At 43.2% G+C, this 17,890-nt stretch overlaps 1 protein-coding gene and 1 pseudogene across 4 annotated transcripts in view; one reads left to right on the plus strand and one right to left on the minus strand.

Moving 5' to 3' along the window:
* Positions 1–2,128: 2,128 nt before the first annotated feature.
* MYSM1 (Myb like, SWIRM and MPN domains 1) overlaps positions 2,129–17,890 on the minus strand; it is a 68,539-nt gene continuing 52,777 nt past the window's right edge. The window contains exons 21-23 of one of the 4 annotated variants that reach the window (XR_011975859.1): positions 12,010–12,170; positions 4,949–5,041; positions 2,129–4,226 (exon numbers count right to left, since the gene is read on the minus strand). The gene's annotated coding sequence lies outside the window, so the exon portion shown is untranslated. Of the gene's footprint in view, positions 4,227–4,707; positions 5,042–9,495; positions 9,680–11,699; positions 12,171–17,890 lie in introns of those variants that run through there. The other 3 variants (XR_011975858.1, XR_011975860.1, XR_011975861.1) reach the window with 3 other exon arrangements.
* On the plus strand, positions 9,435–10,032 carry LOC140530222 (NPC intracellular cholesterol transporter 2 pseudogene; annotated as a pseudogene).

Consider the following 17,890-nt stretch of genomic DNA (forward strand, 5'->3'; position numbering starts at 1 on the left):
TGAGAGAAAGTGAGGGTTAAGGCAGATGCCAAGTTTTTGAACCTGGGTGACTGGGAAGATAGTGGTACCCTTGACAGTAATGGCAAAGTTAAAAAAAAAAAGTGGAGGGTTGGAAGGGGGGGAAGATCAATGAGTTGTATTACAGTTCAATTTGAAGGGTCTACAGAATATTTAGTTTTGAGTTATCCAAGAGACAGTTGGTAAGTGGGGTGTGGAGCTCAGGAGAAAGAAGAGGACTAGAAAATATAGATTTAGGATCATCTGCTTAGAGATGATAATTGATACCATGGAAGCAAATGATCCCACCAATGAGAGAATAGAGAGAGAAAAGAGGGTCCAGAAAAACTTGGGGGACACAAGCAAAGGAGAGTAGTGAGTCTGAGTAATCAGGTGGGTAAGAAAAGAATCAAAGAGAGAGCTGAGTCAATGCAACTCAGAAAGAAGAGAACATTCAGGGGACAAGGGTAGCAAGAAGGGTGAGGACTGAGAAAAGATCGTTGGATGAAGAGATCACTGGTGACTTTGGAAAGACAGTAGTTCAGTTAAATGGTGATGTAGGAAGCGAGGGTTTGGGAAAGAGCAAGAGAAGAGGAAATAGAGACACCAAGGACAGAGAGAGCTTAATCAAGGAGTTTGGCTGAGAAGGGGAATAGACACAGAGGATGGAAGTCAATGGTCATGGAAGAAACTAGTGAGACGTATTTTAGGATGGAGAACACTTGGCATTTTTGTAGATCACAGGGAAGGAATTAGTAGCTAGTGAGAGAACGAAAGTCTTTACTGAGGGTCTACTATGTGCCAGAGGTGGAAGATTAGAGAAAAAATAGGGTGATGACAGGAGGCACTCTTGTGGAGATGTGAAGGGATGGCATCAAGAATGTGTGGAGAGAGCTTGGGTTGACCTTGCCAAGCTGGAGAACTACTTCATCAATAAAGACTAGAATGAGGGAAGAGATGGTGATGGATGAGTCCAAATGTTGTGAGGTGAGGACCAGGGGAGAAGAAAGCGCTCAGGGGGACCTCAGTTTTGTTCTAAGTGGAAAAGCAGCGGAGTTCTGGAGTCAAGGGTAGGGAGATGGGGGCTCTTAAAGGCTAAACCAGCAAACTACAAACTCTGGCAAGTTCTACCAAGCAAGAAAAGGCTCTTTTGTGATCCAGGCTGTCATCCAAGTCCTGATATCATTACATTCAGAGAGACAAATGTTATACCACAGCAACTACATTCTAAAGGGATTGGTTTGTGTCTTGCATCAGTGGAGAGGGGACCCACAAACAAAGTTAGAGGTCACTGAAATGTAAGTGGAGTCAAAGGCAGGTGAGTGATAGGGTGCCCCCCACCCTCACCCAATAAGGAGAGAACAGAAGGAAGCCCAGACAAACAAGAAAGCTTTGAAAGGAACAAGTTGAATTTAGGGTCTACTTGAAAACAAAAGCAAGTTCTCTATTTAATAGAGATTCACAATTTCATTTGTAATACTATTCTGTCTTCCATTTGTTCTTTTTATCTGATATTTGTCAAGTTCAGGATAAAAAATAATAAAATGGAAAAATGGACCTAGTGTGTGTAACACCTTAACATTTTCCTGCAACTTAGTTTTCTCTCATATTAAACTGAAAGTTTCCTTCCTTCTTTAACTTCTGTTCTTTCTTAATTGTGTCTTCTAGGACTGAGTAGATCAAGAATATGCTCTGTCTTCCACAGGGATTTTTTTGCAGAGAGAGGCCACAGTACTCACTGCTACACATTTGGAAAAGTCCCTCCTCTGTCCAGAGCTGGCCCTCTGAGATGGGGAAGAATGTTACTGCTACTTGTCTGGCTCTGATGAGAATTTCCCTCCATTTCTCCCGACCCAAATGAATAGTATCTGTGAGTCACCTGTGTTCCTAGCCAGAATTTGGGGAACGATAGGGAAGGAGGAAGAGCCGAAGGTGGATGAGGGAGAGGGAGAAGGGGAAAAGCTTCAACCTTGGAAGAAGGGACAAGGCACTATTGTTCCCCATCACTTTCAGGATATTAGGAAAGGGAAGAAGGCATTTTTTTGTTTCTCTGACCAAGGTGAGATGGAGAAATTGGATTCATTTCCTTGGAATACAAATGGTAGGTAGGAAGATTGAGACATTACTCTGCTGGATTGAAACTGTTATTTTAAATCATGACCGGTATAATGAAGTCTCAGCATTTGGAATCTCTATTTCAAAAGACTTTGAAATCAGCAAAAACCAAGCCCTTCCGCTACCATCCCATTGCCCTCAAAAGGATAAGGTTGCCCCCACAGTCCTGACATTTCCCTGGAGAAATTTCACTTTTCAAGTATCTGTAATACTTCTATATTCCTATAAAATGTGTAAGCTATTTCTCAAGTATCTGTGATCATGGAATGTCAGAACTAGAAAGGATCAACCTATCAGTTAAAAACATTTTTCAATGACTTTTTAAAGAAGTTATTTAAGAAAATCGATTTTCTTTCTCTCTCACTCCTCAAACCGTTAGAATAGAAAAAAAGAAGAAAAAAAACCCAATCCTTTCAAAAAAATATTCCTACTCAAGCAAAATAAATCCCCTCATTGACTTGGTCTCAGAAACGTCTCATTCTGCACCCTGAATCCATCAACTCTCTGTTCGGAGGTGGGTCATGTTTCTTCCTCATTGGTCCTCTGGAATCGGGGATGGCCATTGTACTACTCATAATTATAATTTTCAAAGTTGTCTTTGTCTCTGTAGTGTTGTTATTATATACGTTGTCCTCCTCCTCTGCCTTCTCAGGACACCCTAGGTCTGGAGTCCTCCACCACCTGAATGGCTCATAGCTGGAAGGAACGCATCGATGGACCAATTGTTCTTTTTGTAGGTAGCACAAGAGATGTGATTGGATATTCTTAACCAACCACAAGATGTTTCTTATGAAGCATCATCTACCTTTTGTTCAATGTTCAAAGTCCCATGATCCTTTCAAATTGACTAAGGGCTTACCCATGCATTGAGATGAGTTTACAGGAAAATTTCTTAATCCCGAATCTATTCTTTGGTTGACTGATGGGGGAGGGGGTTGGAATCCCACTCTTACACAGGTATATAAAACCCTAGATGGGGTCAGACAACAACAGACCTTAGAGAGGAAACTACCAGCGTCTGGGGGGAGGAGGAAAGGTCTCCTCCTATAAGTGGCCCTTGAACTGAGTCTTGAAGGAGCCAGGGATTTTAAGAGGTACAGGGAAAGAGAGAAGGCATTCTAGGGCCAAGGGAATCAGGGATGAGGCCTAGAGTATGCAGACTCCATTCTGATCATTTGGACAGTATTTGTTCTTTTCTAGTACTTTGGGGCCTCTCCCACTGTCTTCAATATTTCAAATATCACGGCAGTGACCAGGCCACCCCACATGGCAGCATCCCAAGGCTCTCATTTTCCAGAGATGGATCTTTAATATTCCAGGCAATTCTTAGGGTGGTTGTGGGGGGTGGGGAGGAGGGAAGATGTAGATGGAAAAAGCAATAGATTTGGAGTCACTGGGCTCGAGTTTAAATCCGACTTCTTTAATCTAGTACCTGTATGGTTGGAGGTAAGTTATTTAAACTCTCTGGGCTTCAGTTTCCTCATGTGCCAAATGACAGATTCGCACAAGGCCATTCCTCTTCCATTCATCCCAGTTCCGAATCTATGATCCTCATTGTATGTGGAAACCTGTTCACACCCACCATATTCTGCATAATCTTTTAAAAACATGAGTTGGTTGACAAGCTCCTCACTATCCACATTATTCTCTTTAGATCATTCCCCTTTGTTTTTTCCATGAGAATGTTTAATTTGTGACTTCAGAAATCTTCATTCTAGAGAGATTTCCATCCCTCCTGAGCCATAGGGTTTTACCTATCTGAACCCTCTGACACCTGTTCTCCCAGAATAGAGAACTGCTGAATTTGGATCTATGGAAAATATCTCAGCAGCTACTGAGACCAACTCTATCTTCATACACTCCACAAGGGTTCATCCAGCCTTCTAGTGAGCTTGTCAAGATTAAATCCATTTTCTTCTCTTTCTCTTTCATACATCCAATAATGGAAAGCCAACCTCTTCCCAAATTTCCCAAATCAGGTTCAAAGTGGCAACTTTATTCAGTGTACAGCAGTCAGGAAATTCAGAATCTAGACCCAATATGGCACTAAATAAACCACTGTGTGGGTAGGCTTGGGCAAATCACTCTCCTTCTCTCAGTCTTCATATCTGTAGCTATAAAAACAGAGAATTAAGCGAGATTATAAGGTTGCTCACAGCTGTAACATCCTGTGTTATTTTTGACCTATATTCTATGGGATCTATATAGGCCTTATTTTCTATGTTCTATGTAGGTTCTAATTCTAACTTCCTATGTTCTAAAGTTCATTTTGATGAGATTAACCAGACTGAATGGGAAACTCCTTAAAAGCAGTATTCCTTGGGTCTTCTCTTTCTTTCATAACTCTCCCTAACCTTGGGTAAAGTCTTCTGACTACAAAAGACCTAAAATAAACAACAAATGTTCTTGAGTGGCAGGCTTAACCAGTCAGGTTCTTTCAAAATCAGCTAGGGTTACTGTGATACACACATACACACACACACACACATATACACAGACACATACACACACAGACACAGGCACATATATACACACATACACACACACTCACATAGACACATACATACACATGCACACATACACACACATACTCACACACAGAGTCTTCCTGTCTCTCTCTGGTGAGTCACTCCTTTTTGTGTCCATCACCACCCTCCTACATCCTGTCCCAGGAAGGTGAGTCTCTGGGCTTCTCCAGGTGAAACTAGTATCAGGTTTACCACAGGAAGAACATGTTGGAAGAAGCATGACCTATCAAGGCTTCCCAGTCTAGGTGGGGAGGGAAAGGTAGGAGGGAAACATAGCTACCGTATCTCATGTTTCTGACTCCGGGTACCTGTGGGAGGTTGGCTTTCACCCCCATCCTGGCTCACAGCAACCATGATCAGTCTGTAGTGAAGTAACACATGGGTATAGCCAGATTTTGGAGCTGGAAGAGAGTGCAGGACAAGAGAGTGCAAGAACACAGAATGTCAGCAATGGAAGGGAACATAGATCATAATATATGACTTTAAAACATATACCTAGAAATTAGAATGCCAGAGGTAGGATGGAACTTAGAACATAAACTGTCAAATCTGGGAGGAACCTTGAGAGGTTGAATGTTAGAACATAATATGTAAGAGTTGGGAAGGGTTTTAGAATATGTACCTAGAACTTGGAATGTCAAAGCCAGAAAGAGACTGTAGAGACCATAGGATCCATCTCTTACTTATACTTGGAGAGCTGAGATAGGGAGTCAGCAGGTAGGGGGTGCCACTGGGTGGAGAGTCAGGAAGATCTAAGTTCAAATTTCTCCTCAGATGCTCACTGTGTGACCTTTGGTGACTCACTAAACTTCTGTCTGCCTCAGTTTCCTTGTCTGTCACAAGGAGATAATAATAACGACATTTACTTGTCAAGGTGGATGTGAGGATCAAATGAGATTATATTTGTAAAGTGCTTTAGCACAATGCCTGGCACACAGTAGGCATTTAACATACTTGTTTTTGTTCTTCCCAAGGAAAATGATCATGAGTTTTCATTGCAAGCTAGTGACAAAGCCAGGTTTAGGTTCTAATACAGGCTCTGCCACACGCTAGCCAAGTCACCCTGGACAAATCCTATGACTACTATGAGCCTCAGTTTTCTCATCTACAAAATGGGAATAATTCTATATTCAACCCCTATCTCATAGGGCTGTCGCTAGGATCATGGGAGCATAGACTTGGAGTTGGAAGAGACCTGAGAGATCACCTAGGCCAAAGGCATCAGTTTATAGATGTGTTTCTAGAGTGATGCATGACAAAACTTGATGATTTACCCAAAGGTCACCCAAATGGTCAACAGCAGGTTTGGAATTTGAATCCAGATTGTGGGATTGGAGCTAGAAGGAACTTCTGAAGCCCTTTAATTCATCCCTCTCACTTCACTGATGAGGAGACTGAGGTCCAGGGAGGACAAATAACTTTCCCTAAGCACCACAAATAGCAGGGATCAGAGACAGAATTTGAACCTTTTTTCCTCCAACTGTGGGTCCCAGGCTTTATCTGTTTTGCTAAGAAGATAAGGCTCACTTGTGGATCTCAAGGTGGTAGAAATGAGGTGTGTGTGTGTGTGTGTGTGTGTGTGTGTGTGTGTATTCTAATTCAACAAATATTTATTAAATGCCTACTATGTGCTGCACTGGCTGTCAGGATATAAAAATTATACATCACAGCCTCTGGCTTTAAGGCTCTCACAGTCTGGTAGAAGATGAGATATACACACCCCCAAGATCCTTGGAATAGGAGATAGAAGACAGGGAAGTACGTAAGAGCAGAGGGACCTGAGTAATTTGAGGTGAGAATAATACTTAGCATTCAAAGCATTTTACATGAACTATTTAATTTGATCTTCACAACAACCAGGGAGGAAACTGAGGTGGAAAGAGGGTAAGTGACTTAGCCAGGATCGTAGAGTCAGTAACTATCTGAGGCAGGATTTGAACCCAGGGCTTCCTAACTCTGGTCCACCCTTTTATCTACTCTACATCTAGCTTCCTGTGGGGAAGGATTCACTTCTAGCTGAAGTGTTCAGAGGAGGCTTCACAGAGGTGGTAGCTTCTGCAGTGGGACTTGAACAAGGATGTACCAGTGAATGAACAAGGCAGAGAGTCTGTATGATGTCGAGGAAAGAGCAGAGAACCTAGGTGACTTTGGGCACGTCACTTGACTTTCCTAGACCTCAATTTCCCCAAAAGAAAAATGACCCTTGAGCCCCTTCTAGCTTTAGAGCTATAATCCTAGGAGTCAGTTCCCAGCAGGGCAATAATAAAAATAATAATAGTTAACTTATACTGTTTGCTAAAATCACAGAGGAAGGATGCAAGTCAAGATGGGGGGAGCTTGACTGCAGGTATAGACAAGATGAAGGGGAAGAATGTGACCAAAAGGCAGGTTTGAACCAGACCTGGAAAGCCTGTGTTTGTAGTGCTTGGGTGGCTCACGCCTGGGGAATGGGCCAACCCTGGGACAGGGGAACCTCCCATTCCCAGTATACTGTACCTGATAAGGCCAGAGCCAAGCCCTTGAAATCACCTGGGTATGAGCCTTCTTGGGTTTCTGTCCATAGGCCTCTCCCAGGGAGGTCACACTCTCAGGTTAATATTCAACAGGCAGCATTTTTATGGGAGGGGCTGAAAGATCCACCCTAATTGGTTGGTGGTGTGTGAATATCAGGTAGGAGGGTGACCACATTCCACAGGGTCAGAGTGTTGGGGACTGAGCTGCCATGGTTGGCTGCTCTTGCAAAATCAGGGATCAGCTGCATAAAACAGACTTCAGTGGGATTAGAAGAAAGGCTGTAGCCTCAAGGAAGCAGGCAGGTGTGGAAAGATTTGGAGTCAAATAAACCTAGGTCAAGTCCTAGGGCAGACACCCATGGCCTATGTGACCTCAGGAAATCCCTTCTCTGTGCCTCAGTTTTCTCATCTATAAAATGAGGGAGTTGGATTAGATGGCCTTTAAGATCCCTTTCAGGTTTATACCTATGATCCTATTACCCAGGTTCAAACCCCAGCTCTGCCATCTACTACCTGGGTGCCCCTGTTCAAATCACCAAAGCCCTCCTGGTTTCATGTTCTACACTGATAAAATGAGTTGTCCTGCAGGATCCTTTTCATTTCTAAATCTAAGCTCCCATGACTCTGAGCCTCACTGACAATTGACAGCCCCAGAAAGAGGCCAGACAAGTCCAGAGGATGCCAAATCACTAGGCAGAGGTTTTCTAGGTTTTCCCTTCTTCTCTGAAGTCTTCTCTGATTTCTCCAGCCAAAGATGACTTCCGTCTCCTCAGATAATTTGGTGTCTTTCTTACATGTTTACTATTTTTAGAAAGGCAGTGTAATTTTCCTAATATTAAATCAACCCTGCATATGAATAAAAATCCCACCTGATCATAGTCTATGATTCTTGGAATATATTGCTGCAATCTTCTTGCTAGTATTTTATTTAAAATATTCACATCAATAATCATTAGGGAAATTGGTCTATAGTTTTCTTTTTCTGTTTTTGCTCTTCCTGGTTTAGGTATCAGCACCATATTTATGCTGTAAAAGGAAATTGGTGGGACTCCTTTGCCTAGTTTTCCAAATAGTTCATATAGTACTGAATTTAATTATTATTTAAATGTTTGGTAGAATTCATTTGTGAATCCATCTGGTTCTGGGGACTTTTACTTACGGAGTTCATTGATGGCTTGTTCAATTTATTTTTCTAAGATGGAGCTATTTAAGGATTCTATTTTCTCATCTGCTAATCTGGGCAATTTATAGATGTTTTTGTAGATACTCATTCACTTTACTTAGATTATCAGATTTATTTGCATTTAATTGGGCTTAATAATTCACCCTTTCCCTTTTTTTGATACTATTATTTAGTTTTATTTTCTTTTTTTCTAAATCAAAGTAACTAATGGTTTATTTTATTGGGTTTTTTTCCCCCATAAAATCAGCTCCTAGTTTTATTTACTAGTTTAATGGTTTTCTTACTTTCAATTTTATTAATCTCTTCTTTGATTTTTAGGATTTCCAATTTGATGTTTAATTGGGGATTTTTAATTTGTTCTTTTTCTAGGTTTTTTTTTAGTTGTATGCCCAGTTTATTGATTTGCTCGTTTTCTGTTTTATTGATGTAAGCACTTTGAGACATAAAATTTCCCCTAAGTACTGCTTTGGCTGCATCCCATAAATTGTGGTCCATGGTGTATCATTGTTGCCATTCTCTTTAATGAATTATTGATTGTTCCAATGATTTGTTCTTTGACCCTTTCATTCTTTAGGATTGGATTATTTAGCTTCCAATTAATTTTTAATCTGCCTTTCTATGGCCGTTATTGAATGTGATTTTTATTGCACTATGATCTGAAAAGGACACATATCATATTTCTGCTTTTCTGCATTTGGTTGTGAGGTTTTTACGACCTAATACATAGTCGGTTTTTGTGCAGCTGTCATGTGCCTACTGGCAATAAAAAGGTATATTCCTTGCTATGCCCATTCAGTTTTCTCCAGAGGTCTATCATCTCTAGCTTTTTTAAAATTCCATTCACCTCATTCATTTCTTTCTTGTTTATTTTTTGGTTAGATTTATCTAGTTCTGAAAGGGGAAACTTGTGATCCCCACTGGAGTGGTCTGAATGCAGACTGAAGCCCACCATTTTTACTTTTTCAGGTGTTTGTGTTTTTTTTCACAACATGACTAATATGAATATATGCATTGCATGACTGCATAAGAATAACCTGTACCAAATTGCTTACCATCTCAGGGAGGGAGAGAATCTGACACTCAAAACTTCAATAAAATGTTAAAAATGGTTTTTATGTGTAATTGGGGAAATTTATTTTATTTTTTTAAAAGAAAGGCAGAGCTGCTTCCTCCAGTTCCTTGCTCTTCCCACAAGCTGCGATGGCCTTCTCCTCCTCCACCTCAGGGCTGATGCTCCTGACCCTTGGGGTCATTGCTCTGGCCAAGCCCATTCACTTTTTGGATTGTGGCTCTGCAGCTGGAAAAGTTCAGGTGGTGGAAGTGATCCCCTGCTCCATTCAGCCCTGCAACTTGCATAGAAGAGAATCCTACAGTGTCAATGTTGCTTCATCAGTGATGTCTGGTCTCAGAATACCACAGCTTCAGTGCATAGCATTAAATGAGGGCTCCCACTACCTTTTTCTATCCCTCAGCCTGATGCTGAGTGCACTAAGTGCACCATTAACTGTCCCACTGAAAAAGACAAGACTTGTAACTACTTGAACAAACTACTGATGTAGAGTGAATACCCCAATATGAAGCTGGTGGTAGAGTGGAAGTTTTGGGATGACAAGTCAACTTTTCTGTTCTGCTGGAAGATCCCAATAGAAACTGTGTAAGCTGAGGAGCTGCACTTCACTGACGTATGTCTCGGGATGAGAAGGGGGTAAGAGTGGAGAAGTTGGGTTATTGGGAAACAAGGTCAGTGCCATAAGAAGAAGAGAATTTCCAGTGGGCTGCTCTATACATCCAGACCCCACTCACTGCAAGATCAAGAACTGTGCAGTTACACCACGTGAGCCCAGAGAGGGCAAGTGTGGACTGTTGTCAGCATTCTCTGTAGTTGGCATGGGGAGGTCCCAAGAGGAGGCTAACCTCAGGGATGGCTGTTTTGAGACATCTAGGAAGCTGGTTTTAGGGCATGGGACTCAATTCCAAACTGTGGCAATGCAGGGCGAGATATTAAATCTCTCAGCTTTTGACCCAAGTGCCTCACTGGGAGTCTAACATTCCTGTCTAAGATCTTGTGCGACCACTGTTCCCACTTGCTACATCTATCAGTGCTTGAGTGTCATCTGCCTCTTTCCACCAAAGAACTTAGTTGCCAGGAGCTCTGGATGGATGGACGGCCATTGGTCTTAGTTGGTGTCAGATGTTCTGTTTTTACTGTGTCTTATGTGGCTTTTACTGCACAAATGGATGATCTTATTTGGCACTAGTCAGTGGTGAATACACAGCCACACACAGCAGCTGAATCTGTCTTTTTTTAACCTCACAAACTTGCAAATTCTTAATGTACCAGGAAATTCCTTTGAATAAAGTCTTTATGAATCTTGAAAAAAAAAGGCAGCATAATGTGATTGAGTCATAACCAAGACTCACCCCAGTGAAGAGATAAACATATGAACCTCCTCCCTTCTTTTCAGATGTGGGGGGTGATGGGCACGGAACAATGCACATGTTGTGAGGTTTAGTTTTGCTAAATGGTTTTTTCCTTTTTTCTTTTCTGTTCCTTGCTACAAGCGTTGGCTGGGTATGGGGAAAGAACATATTTACAAATAGGTGATATACACAAAATACCAATAACTTTTTTTCCTTTTGGAGAAAGGTCATAGGCAATAGGATATTTGTAGTCAGGAGAGGTCTGGATTCAGATCCTGCCTGTGACACTTGATACATGGATGACCATGGACAAGTCAATCAACTTCTGAGTCTCTCTATCTCTAAAATGAAGGCAAGCATGCCTATGGCATGTGCTTGTAAGGATTAAATGAGATAATGGATGAAAAGGGCAAATGAATGTAAATATCACCTGGTACTATCACCATGTTCTACTCTGTATTACAGCTGCTGCCCTCTGCTTACAGGAGGCATTCACAGAATTTACCCTTCTTCAATCCTGTGGTTCTTCTCCCATTCTCCTCCCCACCCCTGCCTTGATCTTTCAGAGATCACTGATGATGGCTCATCCATCATACCCACCAACAGACCAACCCTTTCATTTCACTGAGGTACTGACAGTTAAAGTAAGCTATGCAAAGTCACACAGCAAGTTAGTGGCAGACACAAGACTAGAAGCTAGGTATCCTTCCCACCCCACCCATCCCCAAACCCAGTCTGGTTCCTCAGTCCAGAGCAGAGGGGTCCCTTAGTGGAGATGGGGAAGACACAACCCTGATCTGAAGACCCAGCATCCTGGACATAGTGCCATTTCTGTTTGTTAGATTTGAAAATGTAACATCTTCCCAATTAAAACAAAACCCCATGATATCGGCCCATCTGCAATCCTTTGGTTCTCCTGTTTTCTACAACTTTTCTTTTTTTTTTAAGCATTTTTTTTATTGGGACCTTATGTTTTTATATCACTTTCATTTCCAAATAGATCCTCCCTCTTCCAACTTAATCAGAGACAGAGAGAGAGAGAGAGAGAGACAGAGAGACAGAGAGACAGAGAGACAGAGAGACAGAGACAGAGAGACAGAGAGAGAGAGACAGAGAGACAGAGACAGAGAGACAGAGAGAGAGAGACAGAGAGACAGAGACAGAGAGACAGAGACAGAGAGAAGAGGAGAGAGGAGAGAAAGCAGTTGAACAAAACTAACCAGCACATCAACCACATCTGACAGTTCCCCACCCTTGTTCCAAAGTGCTTTATTCCTCACAGGAAGAAGGGAAGACCTTTGGATTTAGAGCTGGAGGAACCGGGTGTAAATCCTGCCTCTGATCCCTGCTACTTGTGGAACCTTGGGTAAGTCTCAATCTCTCTGAGCATGTTTCCTCATGGTCCTCCTCCCTCTGCAAAAAAAAAAAAAAAAAAAAAGTGAAGGGAGGAACAAATTCCCATTTTTCACTGGGACCAAGCTTGGCTGTAATAACGATACTGCGCATAGTTTCTTTTTGACATTCTTTCCATTTATGTTGTTGTAGTTCTGATACACAATGTTTTCCCATGCTAAGTCTTCACTTAGCATTAATTCACATAAACCTGATCCTTCTCTAATTTCTTTGCATTCATCATTTCTTGAGTTCTAGCACTAGCCCAGTATATACAGGCATCACAATTTGTCAGCCATTCTCTGATGGGTTCTCCACCATCTGAGAGAATGGATGCAGAAGGCTTTACAAACCTGCCTGTAGGTAAAGTATTGTTATTATTAATTACTGGACAACAGTACAGTGATGATGCTCTGGGTTCTGATTGGCTGGAGGTTGAGTAGAAGTTAAGAGAGAAAGGAGACATCAGTGTGGACCAGAAGAGTCAGAGAAGGTGTCTTGGAGGAGATATAATTGACTTCTAGCTTCAGGTTTCTCCCAGGATTTATCAGGCTAAGCCTCTCACTCATCAGTCCTGCTGCCTCACTTGCATCATAGGATTCTAGGAAAAGCAAGGCATTTGGATTCTGCTTCCAGTTCTAGAGCTCATTTATTATGTGCCCTGGGGGAGTCACTTCTATTCTCTGGGCCTCAGTTTCTTGATCTGCCAAATGAGAGGGTGGACTCAATGCCCTGTAAAGCTCTTTCTTTGATTCTTACATTCTGCAAGTCCCATGAGCATGAATGAACATTACTTAAAACACACTTAGTTCTAAGGATTGGTCATTGCCTTTGGGAGCACAGTGGGATGGACATAGGCTCAGGGTGGGAAAAAGAAGTGTCATTTGTTGACAGAACAGTTAACACAGGAAGGAGTCATAGTAACTACCTAGCTAACCCTGCTCCCCCCCATCTTCCAGATGAGGAAACTGAGACCCAGAGAGTTATTTTCCCAAGGTTTCATAGGTAGTAAGTAGTACAGGCAAAATTTGCATGAAAATTACCTGTTCCTTGTTGACCCAGGGTGTCAAGGACTGATCTAGCTTTTCTTCCAGTCTAGTGGCTTCTTCCCATGCTTTTCTGGAGCCAGGAGTCCCTTCCCTTTATCCTTTTGAAGTACCCATCATAATGATAATCTATGAGGGGTGGTACTTTTCCAAGCATTTGGTTGTTATTAATGAGATAGACATCACAGAAAGCCCATCCCGTTGCCACTGGGGAAGAAACTGCCATGCTGAGATTCACGCCCTTTGGTTCTCCCAAATAATCAGTAGTACACTTCTGCAAGACAGAGGTTTCTGTCTGGTTCTCTACACAGGTATCTCTAAGAATTCAAATGTCATACGAAGCTTTGGAGTATACAAATGCAATTCAACAAATGTTTATTAAGGCATCTATTAATTATCAGCCACCATTTTAGAGACCAGGGTTATAAAGATAAAAAACAAAGCAGATTGCCCCCAAGAATTTACATTCTGGAAGCGCCTACAAGTAAGTGACTATAAAATATGTATAATCTAGTTCCAGGAGGCAGAGAGCAGTACTGGGGGGGGGGGGGGGGGCGCAGAATCCAAAAACTCTTCTGTAGGAGGTGAGGAAACTGGGAATTCCAAGGGGATGAGTGGGTGGGTACATTCCAGGTGTGGAGGATCACTTGGGACAGACCCAGGAGACGTATTGTCATGTATTGGAATCATCCAGGGGCCAGTTTAACTGTAATGGAGGGTAGGGGAAGGGGAAAATTATTAAATAAAGTCATAGAGGCAGGAGGGAGCCAGATTATGAAGTGGCAGACTGAGGATTCTGTTTCATCCTGGAGGCAATGGGGAGCCATTGACTATTTTGGGGAATCTTTCTTTCTTTCTTTCTTTCTTTCTTTCTTTCTTTCTTTCTTTCTTTCTTTCTTTCTTTCTTTCTTTCTTTCTTCCTTCCTTCCTTCCTTCCTTCCTTCCTTCCTTCCTTCCTTCCTTCCTTCCTTCCTTTTCTTTTGCAATCAGGGTTAAATGACTTTTCCAGGATCACATAGCTAGTAAATGTCTGAATATGGATTTGAACTCAAGTCCTCCTGATTCCAGAGCTGGTTCTCAATCTATCCACTCCGCCACCTAGGTGCCTCAGGAAATATCACTTTGACATCTATGTAGAGAACAGATAACAGAGGAAAGAGGCTGGAAGCAGGAAGACCAATTAAGAGGCTATTGTCATACTCCAGGAAAAACATGGTAAAGGACTGATTTAGGGAAGAAGCTACATGAGTGGACAGAAGGGGAAAGACTGGCAACTTAACTATATGTGTGACTTTGGCCAGCTCCATTAACTTCCTTGGACCTCAGTTTTCTCAGCAGGAGAATGGGGCAGCGAGGAGGAGGGGTGGGGGGTTTTGACTAGATGATGTCTGAGGTCCTTTCCAGCCCAAGATCCTAAGTCCCTCTTATGATGGAGGCTCAGGAGGGAGGAGAGTCAAGGATTAATCTGTAGTTGTGAGGCTGGGTGACTGGCAGGATGATGGAACCTCAGCAGAGATGAGGAAGCTTGGGAAAGGGGAGGCCCTGGGATGGGGACCATCGGACTATGGCCCAGGGCCCTCTCCTTTTCTTTTCTTTGATGCTCTCTGTCGTGACCTCATTAGCCTTCATTCTCAAGTAGATGTGCCTTAGACCTCCAGGTCCAGATCCCAGCTCTCTCTGCAGACTTCCTACTGGCATTGTCCTGGATGGCCTAGAGACCTCTGGGAAATCAACATGTCCAAAACTGTCCTCATTATTTTCCACCACCCTCCCCTTGCTCACTCCAAGGTTCTCCTCACTTCCCTTCCTAGGATCCTCAACTCAAGAGGTGACTGTTCATTTTTACTCACCCCTCCTATTCAAGTATTGTGCGTTCTACCTTCTGAACACAGTGCCTGGCACACAGTAGGTGCTCCTTAAATGATTACTGAACATCTTCCACATTTATTTCCCTTTCCACTCACATGACTTAAGATCCTTCTTTCCCTGTGCCAGTCTTTCCCTTTTCCAATCCACGCTCTACACGCTCTAGCCAAATAATACTGCTAAGTCTGAATCACTGTGAGCAGGGAATCCTACAAGGTGGTCACATGCACTCAAATTCAATCTGTTCAAAGTGATAACTATGTAAAACAGAGTGACTGGTGTCAGTCAGGTAGAAATGCCATTGTTTGCATTCATTGGGACTTGGCTGTATTCCCTTCATGCTCAAGAATCATCAATAGCCCTCTATTGCCTCTAGGATAAAAACACAAACATCTGTTCGAAGCTTCCAGCCCTTTGTAAGGTGGTTCAACCCTCTTACACCTGACCCTCCCTCCCTGGCTGACTGGCTACTCTTCCCTAGCAGGCATTTCCCCTCTTGACCACTTGCTCATCATCCCCTGCCTGGCATGTCATCTTTCCTCACCTTTGTCTCATCGTCGTCGTCGGGACATCCTAAGCTTCTCCAAGGCTCTGCTCAAGGCCACGTCCTACCACAGGCCTTCTCCCTGCTCCTCCGTTGAGGGTAGCACTTCTCCCCCATAACACCCCTACCAAAACCCTAACAGGACTTTCATTTTTATATCCCTCCTGCATTTACTCTCAGCGGATGTGTACCTGTGGTATTTCCTCCAGGAACCTAAGTTCCTCCAGGAACCCCTATGAGACTGGGGTTGTCTCCTTGTGGTTGTGTCCCCTTACCCAGCACCTAGCAGGGCCTCAGAAAATGCTTGGGAAGGGCTCAGAGCTGCAGGGAGGGGTCATCCGGCCTCAGTTTCTCCCCATCTGAGTCCATCTCTCACTCAGTTCCCAGAGTGACTCTTTCCTAAAGCACCACTCTGACCATGTCACCCTCCCTCCCCCAGTAAACTCCAGTGGCTCCCTAACACCCCCAGGACCAAATATCAACTCTTCTATCTGGCTTGTCAACTGACTGACTAATGGCTGTGTACCAGCATCCTTCTAAGATGCAAAACCCAGACATGGTTCCTGCCCTACGGAAGCATTGATTCTAATGGGGATACAATACGTAATGATAATCGCTAGTGCTTTTATAGTGCTTTAAAATCTACTAACCATGACCAACGTGTTCTCATATATAGTTCTGGGAGACAGAGGCTATCATTATCCCCATTTGATGGATGAAGAAACTGAGGCAGGCAAGGGTTAAGGGACTTGCCCAGGGTCACACAGCTAGTAAGTGCTAACGCCTTTCCTCCTCTGTATAAAGATGCACATGCAAGATGCAAACACAGGCCCCTCTACAATGCACCATAGGTTCCAGCTGCCTGGGACACGGAGAGTTCTTCTCTGGTCACCATGTCCGCTATATCTTTATCGGTGTCTCTGTCTCATCCCTCCAATTCAATAAACCTTTAATCAACATGTTCATATGCTCTACTACTACACACTACTGTGCTGGGCCCTGAGGGAGATTCAGAGATAAGAGATGCCAGGCAGCTTACAGTCTCCTGGGGGGAATAGGCCTGTCCACAAGTCAGCACCCTGCCAAGTAGAATGTGGCAAGGGGCAGAAGGAGACATCCAGACACGGGGGAGAGAATGTTCAGCTGAGAAAATCACAGGAGGCTTCACAGAGTAGGCCACAGTTGAGCTGAGCCTCCATGGAAGAAGGAAGTCTGCAGCCAGCAGAAGTGGAAGAAGGGACGCTACTTAACTGCCTAGCCTCCGAGGCTCTGCCTCAGCTCGAGGACAGCTCTCCTGGTCCTTTAGGAAAGGACTGGGAAGTTTGAGATCCAACGGAAAGAGGGCTGGGTTTGGAGTCCCAGGACCTATTTCCTACTTATGTGACCCTGGGCAAATCTCTTGCCCTCTCTAGACCTCAGTTTCCTCATCTGTAAAATGACAAGAAAAGTCTCTAAATCTCTAAATTTGAGACCAACCCCAAATTACATTATTTGGGACTTACAAGGGCAGAGAAACAACAGCACATATTTCTATAACATGTTAAGGATGACTAAGTACTTTCCTCATAGGTAGAGAGTCCTGGTACTATCACCCTGTCTTATAGAAAAGGAAACTGAGATATTTAAGTGGTTTACAAATTACTATCTCATTTAGTTCCTAAACCAGCCCTGTGAGGTGGACATTATTATTCACATTTTCACAGATGAGGAAACTGAGGCAGGCAGTGGTTAAGTGACTTGCCCAAAGTCACATAAGCTAGCAAGTGCCTCAGGCTTGAATTTAGGTCTTTCTGACTACAGGTCTAAACCTCTATCCACTGCAATGCCTCACTGTCCATAATGCACAAAACAGTTAAAAAATTTGGCCATAAATCAGAGTCAGGACCTGAACTCAGTCTTTCTATCATCCCAGTTGGGGGGCGGGGGAGGCAACTTGTTTTTGAAACAAATTCCAGAAAAAGGAATTAAGGAGTACCCTAAGATCCAACCCCACCCCAGGCACCTGAAGCCAAAGTATCAGGAACAAGCAGATCCAAACAGCCAGAGATCTGACCAGCTGCCTACTTGTTCAGCCTCCCTAATTATAACCAGGCCCCTCATTAACTGTGGCAGCAACGCAAGGCACTGGGCATCGAAACTCCTTCCAAATGACTCCTCTGCCCATGCCAGGCTTGAAGCCTCTAATCAGAGAGCTCTCTATAAACATCATTATCCCTTGCAACAGCTGGAAAAAGCACGGCCCATTGTGGGAACACAGACACCCTTGCGAGTACCCGGCAATGATG

Source organism: Notamacropus eugenii, chromosome 2 (genome assembly GCF_028372415.1).
Source record: "Notamacropus eugenii isolate mMacEug1 chromosome 2, mMacEug1.pri_v2, whole genome shotgun sequence".
NCBI lineage: Eukaryota > Metazoa > Chordata > Mammalia > Diprotodontia > Macropodidae > Notamacropus > Notamacropus eugenii.